General features: G+C 52.4%; 4 non-coding genes across 4 annotated transcripts; all 4 read left to right on the top strand.

Moving 5' to 3' along the window:
- Positions 1 to 5009: 5009 nt before the first annotated feature.
- Positions 5010 to 5099, top strand: TRNAY-GUA (transfer RNA tyrosine (anticodon GUA)). The gene is given in 2 exon segments: positions 5010 to 5046; positions 5064 to 5099. It is a non-coding gene; the product is annotated as a tRNA-Tyr (tRNA).
- A 2077-nt stretch (positions 5100 to 7176) lies between these two features.
- TRNAY-GUA (transfer RNA tyrosine (anticodon GUA)) lies at positions 7177 to 7266 on the top strand. The gene is given in 2 exon segments: positions 7177 to 7213; positions 7231 to 7266. It is a non-coding gene; the product is annotated as a tRNA-Tyr (tRNA).
- Positions 7267 to 9342: 2076 nt separating this feature from the next.
- On the top strand, positions 9343 to 9432 carry TRNAY-GUA (transfer RNA tyrosine (anticodon GUA)). Its single transcript is given in 2 exon segments — positions 9343 to 9379; positions 9397 to 9432. It is a non-coding gene; the product is annotated as a tRNA-Tyr (tRNA).
- A 2079-nt stretch (positions 9433 to 11511) lies between these two features.
- TRNAY-GUA (transfer RNA tyrosine (anticodon GUA)) lies at positions 11512 to 11601 on the top strand. The gene is given in 2 exon segments: positions 11512 to 11548; positions 11566 to 11601. It is a non-coding gene; the product is annotated as a tRNA-Tyr (tRNA).
- The last annotated feature ends 582 nt before the right edge of the window (positions 11602 to 12183 follow it).

Raw genomic sequence — 12183 nt, 5'->3', positions numbered from 1 at the left:
CAGAATTCTTATATGACCTTGGGAAAGACATTAAACCTCCTCTGTGCCTTCATTTTTTACCTAGAAAGGTTTATCCTACCATACTTGTATACACTGCAATCAGGAGCTTACTAGGTCAAGGCTACCTCAGGTATGTCTACATGTGCTGCAGTCACGCCTCCCAGTTGATGTGTAGACATACAGCTGTGGGGATAAATTAATGAACGCTATTGATGCTCGGATCAAACATTAGCAGTAGGGAAATGATTTTACCTCTGTATTTTAGTGACACCAGTACTAGAATACTGCGCATAGTTCATGGGTCCACATTTGAAAAATCAGAGAAGGTGCAAAAAAGAGGTATATGAATAACTTGGGAGCTGGAGAAAACGCCTTATAGGGAGACTTAAAGACCACAAACTGTTTAGCTTATCAAAAAGAAGACTGAGAGGGGACTTGATTGTGGAATATAAATATCTTTACAGGGAGCAAATACTGAGTATAAAAGGCCTCTTTAATATAGCTCAGAAAGGGATAACAAGAACAAAAGGCTGAAAGCTGAAGCCAGACAAATTCAATTTAGAAATAAGGCACAATTTTTTTTAATAGTGAGGATGATTAACCATTGGAAAAAAATTAACAAGGAAAGTGCTGGATTCTCCATTTTTCAATGTCTTCAGATCAAGACTGGATGGCTTTCTAGAAGATATGCATTAATAAAACACAGCTTGCTGGGGTAACAGGATGAACTTAAAAGACCTGTGATATACAAAGAAAGTCGGACTAGATGATCTAATGGTCTCTTCTGGCCTTACAATCGATTAACTGTTGTATGTCAGTTTCTGTTTGTTGTCCTGGGGAAGGTAATTTGTGCTCCTCTTCTTTAGCTGAGGCACCAGATATTTTTTGACTGCAAAACAGAGCAGCATATGGTAGGATGCAGTGGACCTGTAATATCTTTGAAGAAAAAAAAGTGAAAACTGTATTCTACTAGGTAAATTCTACTTGTTTCTACTCAGGACCTTTTTAAGGTGCTGAGTAAGTAAGTGTGAAAATAATTTGTTTTACACTATAAAGATGAGATCTCTGGAGAAGTTTTGTTGAATTAGATAGGGTAAGGTGGAATGACTCTAGTCTCCCTTAGCCTATAAATAGTAGCAGGATTGATGCCTGCATTGTCTAATGTTTTTGTTCCTTTCCCCTCTTTTTCCTTTTTATCTTTTATCTCTCTCTCTCTCTCTCTTTCCCCCCCATCCACTTCCCCCCATATTAACCATTTAGGTCTGTGGAGAGAAGAGCATTCTGGTCCATTCTTGTGTTTTCAGAGAAAATCTTCTCCTGAGAAAATTAAAGGGGCTCCTCTTTCAGGAGGGTGTCTGTATGACCTATTTTCTTTTGGAAGTTTGTTTCTTTTGGTTTTCCTGAGATAGGCTATAGGAGGCCAAATAGTGTGTGAAAGGGGCAGACCAGTAATGTCAGTTATTAAAAAAGGTGAAGGGAAAATGAAAGAAAAAAATGTGTGTTTCAGACGGCCCTTTTTGACCCAGGCAGGTGTCAAAGCTGCAATCATCTGACTCATAGTGAGGTATGTTATCCACTGTGCCATGGGCACTGGTAGAGCAGCCTCATCTGTGGGTTTTTTGTGAAGGACACATATGGTAGTCCTCCATCCTCCTCTAGCAAAGTTGTTTCATCATGGGCCTAGTGCTGAGCCATAGATGAGCTGGGGGAAATCCAAAATAATTAGAGGGAGAAGGAGACAGTTAGGTGGTGGAGAAAAACACCAGGTCTCCTCTATGGTGATAAGGGATAGGGCACATATCACAGGGGCTGTTGTGGATAGAGAAAAGAATGTGGTGCATTGGTCAGCACAGCACCCCCTGTTGTTCTGTTCTTTCTTGGCTACTATGCTTCGTGCCTCCTAGCTCACCGTTGTGCATCTGGGCTTTGTGTGACATGAATTGAGGGTAGAAAAGTCAGCTAACTAGCACCCAGGGGAGCTATGAGCATGAAGGGATAGGTTTGTATTGTACTGTCATTTGCAAACACTATGTACATGCAGGCATATGATTAGGTTACAACAGTGGCACTGCTGCCTGACACCCTGAGTCATTCAGGGCCCTTTTATATTGTCTTCTTTCAATAACTCAACTGTAGGACTGTAGGTTCTTTTTATATGGCACTTCTTCAGTTGCTGGTTTGACTGCAACTTGAAGGAAAATTTTGCCTTTGCTGCACACTTTTCTTTAGAGCTTGGATTGTGGTCATTACCATATTTACTCATTTCATGAGCCACTGAAAATGGACTTGATTTAAAACACAGCCTGCAACTACTTTCATCTGCCACACCTGCCTCTGAGTACCTCAGCTACATTTTATGCCTTTATAGGCAGAGTTCATTTTTCTTTACCCTCCCACACACACAGTACAGGCAGTATAGATAGTATAAATATTAGAAGTTCCATTCATCATCACTCTCATCTCAGGTTATCTGCTACTGTGTGCTATTATTATAAAATTTGTGGCAATGTGTGTGTTTTTGTGTGTTTCAAACAACAGATTCCATTTTGTCCATCCTTCATCAGTGAGCTCCGTTAATCGAGTACTGGAAGGAAACGGTTCCATTTCCTTCAGTCTTGGGTTTCTGTCCATCACATTGGTAAAGTGCATATTTATTTTTGCAACTGTCATTACTCAGTGTACGTAAAACCCTTCTGGTTGATAATTATTATGAGTCGCATCTCAAGGATTTTCTTGTAATGAGCTACCGGGCTATCCCAAAGATAAACTGAAGATTTGCTGTCCTTGCCCTATGCAGTGAATACACAGGAAGGCAGAGGCAGCTTGTCCAATTTACTTTGGAATGTTTTCCTCTTCTTCTCATTTAACTGAGGCACTCGGTATTGTTGCAGAGCAAAAGCTCTGCTATAGTTAAGGTTAAGACCAGCTTTCTATTTAAAGTGCAACTCTTCTGAGTGCTCTAAAATCGACATGGTTTCTTGGTATGCCTTGAAATTTAGTGTACCTCAGGGGATGCCAGGCTCTGTCAGTGATCCAAATTTGGGGCCCTTTGACTAAAGGGTGCCTGATAGAATCCCCCTCACTTCCCCCAAAAGCTATTCTTAAAGTTAAAAGATTCTTGCTGTCATGACCAGGACATGGGCAGTCATCTCTAATGGCTGGAACAGAAGTTAGGCCTACTGGTTGGAAGAGGAGTCATGCTTAGTGGTTAGAGCAGGAGATGGGAGCCAGAGCTGAAGTTAGGAACCAGGAGCATGCAAGACAGAAGCAAAGTTAGGAAGGAGGCAGGCAGGGACATGATGGTAGCTGTAGGCATACACATTGAGCAACCAGTTACCTGCTGCTGCTGCTGCTGCTGAGCTTAAAAGCAGGCCTGCTGGCTCCCTTCAGCCAATCAGGCCGGCTGGTTAATCAGGTGGTCCTACCGTAACCTAGCTGAGCTCATTAATCTGCCTGGAGACTAGAAGGAGCCTGCTCCTGTGCTGATACTGCAGGCAACTTTTTTTTTGCTAGTCACAGATAGAGCTCAAACCAGGGCTCAGATCACACCAGGGTCTCCACTGCTTGAACAGTGTCTAAGCAGAGTGCATAGCACGCCCTCTCCCGCCGTCCATGAGGGAAAATCAATTAAAAAGATGTTACTTCTCCATTTTGGCTTGCCACAAGCCTCATATGCTTATTTCCGTGCCTAGTAGATGACACTGATCATGTGCAGACAGAGAGGCTAATTATCTGGAAAACTGCTTCTTTAGTACTGGATCTGGCTGGCTCTGAAATCTGAAGTGAAAAAAGCAGGTATATTCTTCTAATCTGGGTACTTTTATTTTGGAGAAATGTAATCTGAGAACAGCAGAATATTCAGAAGGCGCTGAAACTTGTCTTTCACAAGAAAATAAATGATATTAGCAGGTGCTCACAAAGAGGGGAGGATGGTTGGGGCAGAAGAGTAGGTGGCAAAGGGGAAATCCGGTAGTGGAGATTGGGGTGAGGGGGCGAAGAAGGGAAGGAGGACATGAAGGTGAGTGACAGAGAGACTGGGGAAGAAGAGCAAAAGGGGCAACTGGCATCCCAACATTCTGCTTCTGTGTGTGTCCAATATCTGCGGGGCCTGAAGCCCATCTACAGGGGGGTGATTTCCTGTTCCCCTCATGGGAACCAGCTTTTGGATGGGGCTTGTCCATCGGGGGGAGGTCTGAGCTCTTCTCCCTACCCTTATGTGAACTGGGATCTGGGGTCCCTGCCTTCTGGAGGTATCTGAGCCTCACTCCCTGCCCCTATGTATGTGCCAGATGCGGGGGTACCCATTCCCATCTATGGCAGTCTGAGCCCGCTCCCATAATAGCCAGCTTCTGAAGGACTTGCCTTTTTCTGGCTATCTGAGCCTTACGTCCATACTCCTTCACATGATCCATGCTCTCTTCTTTTGCGAGCCTCTTTGTGTCGGCTTTCCTGAGGTTGGCGTGGAAGGCCGAGTCGGGGAACGTGTCCATTATTGAGAAAGGTGAAGGGAAACGGACTGAGCAAATGTTGCGGTTGAAAAGGCCCCTTTCGGGCGGGGCAGGATTGTTGGTCTCCCGCGTGGGACGCGTTATGCGTTGCACCGCCAGCCCTATTCTGCGTGGCAATCAGGGCTCGGGTCCCAGCGGCGTGGTGCGTGTGCTTGGGGCAATCACGCTTGTGGGTGAGCAGGAGGATGCGGCGTATCGGACGGCAGGCAGGGCTAGCGTAGCGCCCCAGGGCGTTGCGTTCTTCCCTTGGAGCGTTGTCTTCTTGCCGTGCCTGGCAGGTGAACCTTTGAGAGGCCCATGTATGCGGGCTTGCCGTTGGGTGAATTGAGCGTAGGCTGGTCGGGTACCTGGCAGCCGGGGCAGCCGTGAGGATGAAGGGCTAGGCGTGTCTCGCTTCTTCATTTCAAGGGCTGGGCACCTGGAAGCCTATAATTATGGGTGAGCGGCAGCGGCACTTCTGCGTGACACTTTGAGTCACTGGAGGGCCTGAGGAGCAGTTTTCCTTCGATAGCTCAGCTGGTAGAGCGGAGGACTGTAGGCTTAATTCCCCGGGTAATCCTTAGGTCGCTGGTTCGACTCCGGCTCGAAGGAAGTGGCTTTTGCGCCTTCGCTAGACTCTCTTCTTCAGAGCCCCCCCTGTGGCCGTGGCCATATTTTACTGCATTCCAGCGAGCCTCCCCGCTGGAAATCTGCTTGATTTGAAACACTGCTTGCCACGACTCTCATCTAGCACGCCTGCTTCCGAGGACCCAGGCCACAGTTTATGCCTCTATGGGCAGAGTTCCTTTTTCTTCGCCCTTCCGCACTGTCACAGCGTAGACGTCTAGCTATCGATCTCAGGCCTCGGAAGTGCCGTTCGTCAGCCTCGTAGTGGGGGCGCCTTCGCCATAAAATAGGCGGGCCGTCGCTAAGTCCCCAAGCCCTCTTTGTGGAGTCTCTGGCTCCTCTCCATCGTCATTTTACGGAAAGCTGTGCGTGAGGTGGGCTTGGGTTGGGCTGTTTTGGCGGGAGGGTGTTTCCTTCTCTGTTCCCCAGTTGCTTTTGTTTTGGGGATTGTTTTGCGTGGGGCAGAGGTGCGGGGGGACTTAGTTTTTGGTGGTAGGAAAGAGGGCACCGTAGGGGGAGAGGAAAACGCCCTTTACTCGCTGTGAGTCCCTGGTCCTTCAGGCTCTGTGAACTGTGTGCGCTGCTGGCTGCGTGCTATCACGCTCAACGTTGCAGCAATGTGTGCCTTTCAGGGGTTGGATCTCTTTTTGTCCCTCTTTCGTGGGAGCCGTTGAGCTGAGTTTGTGGAGTAGTGTCAGGGAGCGGTTCTCTTTGTGTCGGTTTTGGGCTTTTGTCCGTCCCATTGGTAGCGCTGGTAGGTCTTTAGGCAACCGTGATTGCGCATGGTGTGTAAAGGGCTTCCGGCGGAGAATTGGTACAAGCCCGATCTCGCGGGATTCCTGGCAAGGATCTGCCGGGCTCCGCGTAGCTAACCTGAAGCTTTACTGTCCTTGGCCTGTGCACCGAAGAGGCGGGAAGGGAGGCAGCTCGCCGCCTTTACTTTGTAGTTTTTCTTCTCGTTGTTGTCATGAAGTGAGGCGTTAGGCATATGCGTGTGTGAGATTTTGGGACGGTGTGGGGAAAGGAGTATTTCGTTGAAAGGCAAGAAGGGGGAGCGGCGTGGTTTGCTATGTCGAGTGTGCTTGCTGAGTGGAGGTCCTTTCCAAGGTGCCGTGTAAGCGTAAAGGTAACTTGTTTTGCGGTGTGAAGAGCTGCCTGTTGAGGGTTTGTGGCGTGGTGCCAGTGCGAGGCCCAGAGGGTGGGGCCAGCTGTGTGGGGAGCGGGAGTTAGCTGGAGTGGTAGAGCGGTGGCTTTGCATGCGAGAGGTAGCAGGATCAATGCCCGCATTCTCCCAGCTGCTGTTTTGCCTTTCCCCTCTTTTTTCTCTTCCTCTCCAGCCGCGCCAGCTTCCAGCCACGTGCACCGTTTACGTCTGCGCAGAAAGGAGCGTCTGCGTTTTGTGCAAAGCCTTTTGTCCCGAGGGAGCCAAGGGGGCAGCTTCTCTTCCAGGAGAGTGTGCGTCTGAGCTCTCTTCTTTTGCGAGCCTCTTTGTGTCGGCTTTCCTGAGGTTGGCGTGGAAGGCCGAGTCGGGGAACGTGTCCATTATTGAGAAAGGTGAAGGGAAACGGACTGAGCAAATGTTGCGGTTGAAAAGGCCCCTTTCGGGCGGGGCAGGATTGTTGGTCTCCCGCGTGGGACGCGTTATGCGTTGCACCGCCAGCCCTATTCTGCGTGGCAATCAGGGCTCGGGTCCCAGCGGCGTGGTGCGTGTGCTTGGGGCAATCACGCTTGTGGGTGAGCAGGAGGATGCGGCGTATCGGACGGCAGGCAGGGCTAGCGTAGCGCCCCAGGGCGTTGCGTTCTTCCCTTGGAGCGTTGTCTTCTTGCCGTGCCTGGCAGGTGAACCTTTGAGAGGCCCATGTATGCGGGCTTGCCGTTGGGTGAATTGAGCGTAGGCTGGTCGGGTACCTGGCAGCCGGGGCAGCCGTGAGGATGAAGGGCTAGGCGTGTCTCGCTTCTTCATTTCAAGGGCTGGGCACCTGGAAGCCTATAATTATGGGTGAGCGGCAGCGGCACTCCTGCGTGACACTTTGAGTCACTGGAGGGCCTGAGGAGCAGTTTTCCTTCGATAGCTCAGCTGGTAGAGCGGAGGACTGTAGGCTTAATTCCCCGGGTAATCCTTAGGTCGCTGGTTCGACTCCGGCTCGAAGGAAGTGGCTTTTGCGCCTTCGCTAGACGCTCTTCTTCAGAGCCCCCCCTGTGGCCGTGGCCATATTTTACTGCATTCCAGCGAGCCTCCCCGCTGGAAATCTGCTTGATTTGAAACACTGCTTGCCACGACTCTCATCTAGCACGCCTGCTTCCGAGGACCCAGGCCACAGTTTATGCCTCTATGGGCAGAGTTCCTTTTTCTTCGCCCTTCCGCACTGTCACAGCGTAGACGTCTAGCTATCGATCTCAGGCCTCGGAAGTGCCGTTCGTCAGCCTCGTAGTGGGGGCGCCTTCGCCATAAAATAGGCGGGCCGTCGCTAAGTCCCCAAGCCCTCTTTGTGGAGTCTCTGGCTCCTCTCCATCGTCAGCTTACGGAAAGCTGTGCGTGAGGTGGGCTTGGGTTGGGCTGTTTTGGCGGGAGGGTGTTTCCTTCTCTGTTCCCCAGTTGCTTTTGTTTTGGGGATTGTTTTGCGTGGGGCAGAGGTGCGGGGGGACTTAGTTTTTGGTGGTAGGAAAGAGGGCACCGTAGGGAGAGAGGAAAACGCCCTTTACTCGCTGTGAGTCCCTGGTCCTTCAGGCTCTGTGAACTGTGTGCGCTGCTGGCTGCGTGCTATCACGCTCAACGTTGCAGCAATGTGTGCCTTTCAGGGGTTGGATCTCTTTTTGTCCCTCTTTCGTGGGAGCCGTTGAGCTGAGTTTGTGGAGTAGTGTCAGGGAGCGGTTCTCTTTGTGTCGGTTTTGGGCTTTTGTCCGTCCCATTGGTAGCGCTGGTAGGTCTTTAGGCAACCGTGATTGCGCATGGTGTGTAAAGGGCTTCCGGCGGAGAATTGGTACAAGCCCGATCTCGCGGGATTCCTGGCAAGGATCTGCCGGGCTCCGCGTAGCTAACCTGAAGCTTTACTGTCCTTGGCCTGTGCACCGAAGAGGCGGGAAGGGAGGCAGCTCGCCGCCTTTACTTTGTAGTTTTTCTTCTCGTTGTTGTCATGAAGTGAGGCGTTAGGCATATGCGTGTGTGAGATTTTGGGACGGTGTGGGGAAAGGAGTATTTCGTTGAAAGGCAAGAAGGGGGAGCGGCGTGGTTTGCTATGTCGAGTGTGCTTGCTGAGTGGAGGTCCTTTCCAAGGTGCCGTGTAAGCGTAAAGGTAACTTGTTTTGCGGTGTGAAGAGCTGCCTGTTGAGGGTTTGTGGCGTGGTGCCAGTGCGAGGCCCAGAGGGTGGGGCCAGCTGTGTGGGGAGCGGGAGTTAGCTGGAGTGGTAGAGCGGTGGCTTTGCATGCGAGAGGTAGCAGGATCAATGCCCGCATTCTCCCAGCTGCTGTTTTGCCTTTCCCCTCTTTTTTCTCTTCCTCTCCAGCCGCGCCAGCTTCCAGCCACGTGCACCGTTTACGTCTGCGCAGAAAGGAGCGTCTGCGTTTTGTGCAAAGCCTTTTGTCCCGAGGGAGCCAAGGGGGCAGCTTCTCTTCCAGGAGAGTGTGCGTCTGAGCTCTCTTCTTTTGCGAGCCTCTTTGTGTCGGCTTTCCTGAGGTTGGCGTGGAAGGCCGAGTCGGGGAACGTGTCCATTATTGAGAAAGGTGAAGGGAAACGGACTGAGCAAATGTTGCGGTTGAAAAGGCCCCTTTCGGGCGGGGCAGGATTGTTGGTCTCCCGCGTGGGACGCGTTATGCGTTGCACCGCCAGCCCTATTCTGCGTGGCAATCAGGGCTCGGGTCCCAGCGGCGTGGTGCGTGTGCTTGGGGCAATCACGCTTGTGGGTGAGCAGGAGGATGCGGCGTATCGGACGGCAGGCAGGGCTAGCGTAGCGCCCCAGGGCGTTGCGTTCTTCCCTTGGAGCGTTGTCTTCTTGCCGTGCCTGGCAGGTGAACCTTTGAGAGGCCCATGTATGCGGGCTTGCCGTTGGGTGAATTGAGCGTAGGCTGGTCGGGTACCTGGCAGCCGGGGCAGCCGTGAGGATGAAGGGCTAGGCGTGTCTCGCTTCTTCATTTCAAGGGCTGGGCACCTGGAAGCCTATAATTATGGGTGAGCGGCAGCGGCACTCCTGCGTGACACTTTGAGTCACGGAGGGCCTGAGGAGCAGTTTTCCTTCGATAGCTCAGCTGGTAGAGCGGAGGACTGTAGGCTTAATTCCCCGGGTAATCCTTAGGTCGCTGGTTCGACTCCGGCTCGAAGGAAGTGGCTTTTGCGCCTTCGCTAGACGCTCTTCTTCAGAGCCCCCCCTGTGGCCGTGGCCATATTTTACTGCATTCCAGCGAGCCTCCCCGCTGGAAATCTGCTTGATTTGAAACACTGCTTGCCACGACTCTCATCTAGCACGCCTGCTTCCGAGGACCCAGGCCACAGTTTATGCCTCTATGGGCAGAGTTCCTTTTTCTTCGCCCTTCCGCACTGTCACAGCGTAGACGTCTAGCTATCGATCTCAGGCCTCGGAAGTGCCGTTCGTCAGCCTCGTAGTGGGGGCGCCTTCGCCATAAAATAGGCGGGCCGTCGCTAAGTCCCCAAGCCCTCTTTGTGGAGTCTCTGGCTCCTCTCCATCGTCAGCTTACGGAAAGCTGTGCGTGAGGTGGGCTTGGGTTGGGCTGTTTTGGCGGGAGGGTGTTTCCTTCTCTGTTCCCCAGTTGCTTTTGTTTTGGGGATTGTTTTGCGTGGGGCAGAGGTGCGGGGGGACTTAGTTTTTGGTGGTAGGAAAGAGGGCACCGTAGGGGGAGAGGAAAACGCCCTTTACTCGCTGTGAGTCCCTGGTCCTTCAGGCTCTGTGAACTGTGTGCGCTGCTGGCTGCGTGCTATCACGCTCAACGTTGCAGCAATGTGTGCCTTTCAGGGGTTGGATCTCTTTTTGTCCCTCTTTCGTGGGAGCCGTTGAGCTGAGTTTGTGGAGTAGTGTCAGGGAGCGGTTCTCTTTGTGTCGGTTTTGGGCTTTTGTCCGTCCCATTGGTAGCGCTGGTAGGTCTTTAGGCAACCGTGATTGCGCATGGTGTGTAAAGGGCTTCCGGCGGAGAATTGTTACAAGCCCGATCTCGCGGGATTCCTGGCAAGGATCTGCCGGGCTCCGCGTAGCTAACCTGAAGCTTTACTGTCCTTGGCCTGTGCACCGAAGAGGCGGGAAGGGAGGCAGCTCGCCGCCTTTACTTTGTAGTTTTTCTTCTCGTTGTTGTCATGAAGTGAGGCGTTAGGCATATGCGTGTGTGAGATTTTGGGACGGTGTGGGGAAAGGAGTATTTCGTTGAAAGGCAAGAAGGGGGAGCGGCGTGGTTTGCTATGTCGAGTGTGCTTGCTGAGTGGAGGTCCTTTCCAAGGTGCCGTGTAAGCGTAAAGGTAACTTGTTTTGCGGTGTGAAGAGCTGCCTGTTGAGGGTTTGTGGCGTGGTGCCAGTGCGAGGCCCAGAGGGTGGGGCCAGCTGTGTGGGGAGCGGGAGTTAGCTGGAGTGGTAGAGCAGTGGCTTTGCATGCGAGAGGTAGCAGGATCAATGCCTGCATTCTCCCAGCTGCTGTTTTGCCTTTCCTCCTCTTTTTTTTTCTTCCTCTCCAGCCGCGCCAGCTTCCAGCCACGTGCACCGTTTACGTCTGCGCAGAAAGGAGCGTCTGCGTTTTGTGCAAAGCCTTTTGTCCCGAGGGAGCCAAGGGGGCAGCTTCTCTTCCAGGAGAGTGTGCGTCTGAGCTCTCTTCTTTTGCGAGCCTCTTTGTGTCGGCTTTCCTGAGGTTGGCGTGGAAGGCCGAGTCGGGGAACGTGTCCATTATTGAGAAAGGTGAAGGGAAACGGACTGAGCAAATGTTGCGGTTGAAAAGGCCCCTTTCGGGCGGGGCAGGATTGTTGGTCTCCCGCGTGGGACGCGTTATGCGTTGCACCGCCAGCCCTATTCTGCGTGGCAATCAGGGCTCGGGTCCCAGCGGCGTGGTGCGTGTGCTTGGGGCAATCACGCTTGTGGGTGAGCAGGAGGATGCGGCGTATCGGACGGCAGGCAGGGCTAGCGTAGCGCCCCAGGGCGTTGCGTTCTTCCCTTGGAGCGTTGTCTTCTTGCCGTGCCTGGCAGGTGAACCTTTGAGAGGCCCATGTATGCGGGCTTGCCGTTGGGTGAATTGAGCGTAGGCTGGTCGGGTACCTGGCAGCCGGGGCAGCCGTGAGGATGAAGGGCTAGGCGTGTCTCGCTTCTTCATTTCAAGGGCTGGGCACCTGGAAGCCTATAATTATGGGTGAGCGGCAGCGGCACTCCTGCGTGACACTTTGAGTCACGCGAGGGCCTGAGGAGCAGTTTTCCTTCGATAGCTCAGCTGGTAGAGCGGAGGACTGTAGGCTTAATTCCCCGGGTAATCCTTAGGTCGCTGGTTCGACTCCGGCTCGAAGGAAGTGGCTTTTGCGCCTTCGCTAGACGCTCTTCTTCAGAGCCCCCCCTGTGGCCGTGGCCATATTTTACTGCATTCCAGCGAGCCTCCCCGCTGGAAATCTGCTTGATTTGAAACACTGCTTGCCACGACTCTCATCTAGCACGCCTGCTTCCGAGGACCCAGGCCACAGTTTATGCCTCTATGGGCAGAGTTCCTTTTTCTTCGCCCTTCCGCACTGTCACAGCGTAGACGTCTAGCTATCGATCTCAGGCCTCGGAAGTGCCGTTCGTCAGCCTCGTAGTGGGGGCGCCTTCGCCATAAAATAGGCGGGCCGTCGCTAAGTCCCCAAGCCCTCTTTGTGGAGTCTCTGGCTCCTCTCCATCGTCAGCTTACGGAAAGCTGTGCGTGAGGTGGGCTTGGGTTGGGCTGTTTTGGCGGGAGGGTGTTTCCTTCTCTGTTCCCCAGTTGCTTTTGTTTTGGGGATTGTTTTGCGTGGGGCAGAGGTGCGGGGGGACTTAGTTTTTGGTGGTAGGAAAGAGGGCACCGTAGGGGGAGAGGAAAACGCCCTTTACTCGCTGTGAGTCCCTGGTCCTTCAGGCTCTG

Source organism: Emydura macquarii, unplaced genomic scaffold (genome assembly GCF_026122565.2).
Source record: "Emydura macquarii macquarii isolate MOO-44397 ecotype Brisbane River unplaced genomic scaffold, CSIRO-AGI_Emac_v2 contig_1477, whole genome shotgun sequence".
Classification (NCBI taxonomy): domain Eukaryota; kingdom Metazoa; phylum Chordata; order Testudines; family Chelidae; genus Emydura; species Emydura macquarii.
Note: the sequence above shows the minus strand (reverse complement) of the source record. Positions and strands in the feature narration are given on the sequence as shown.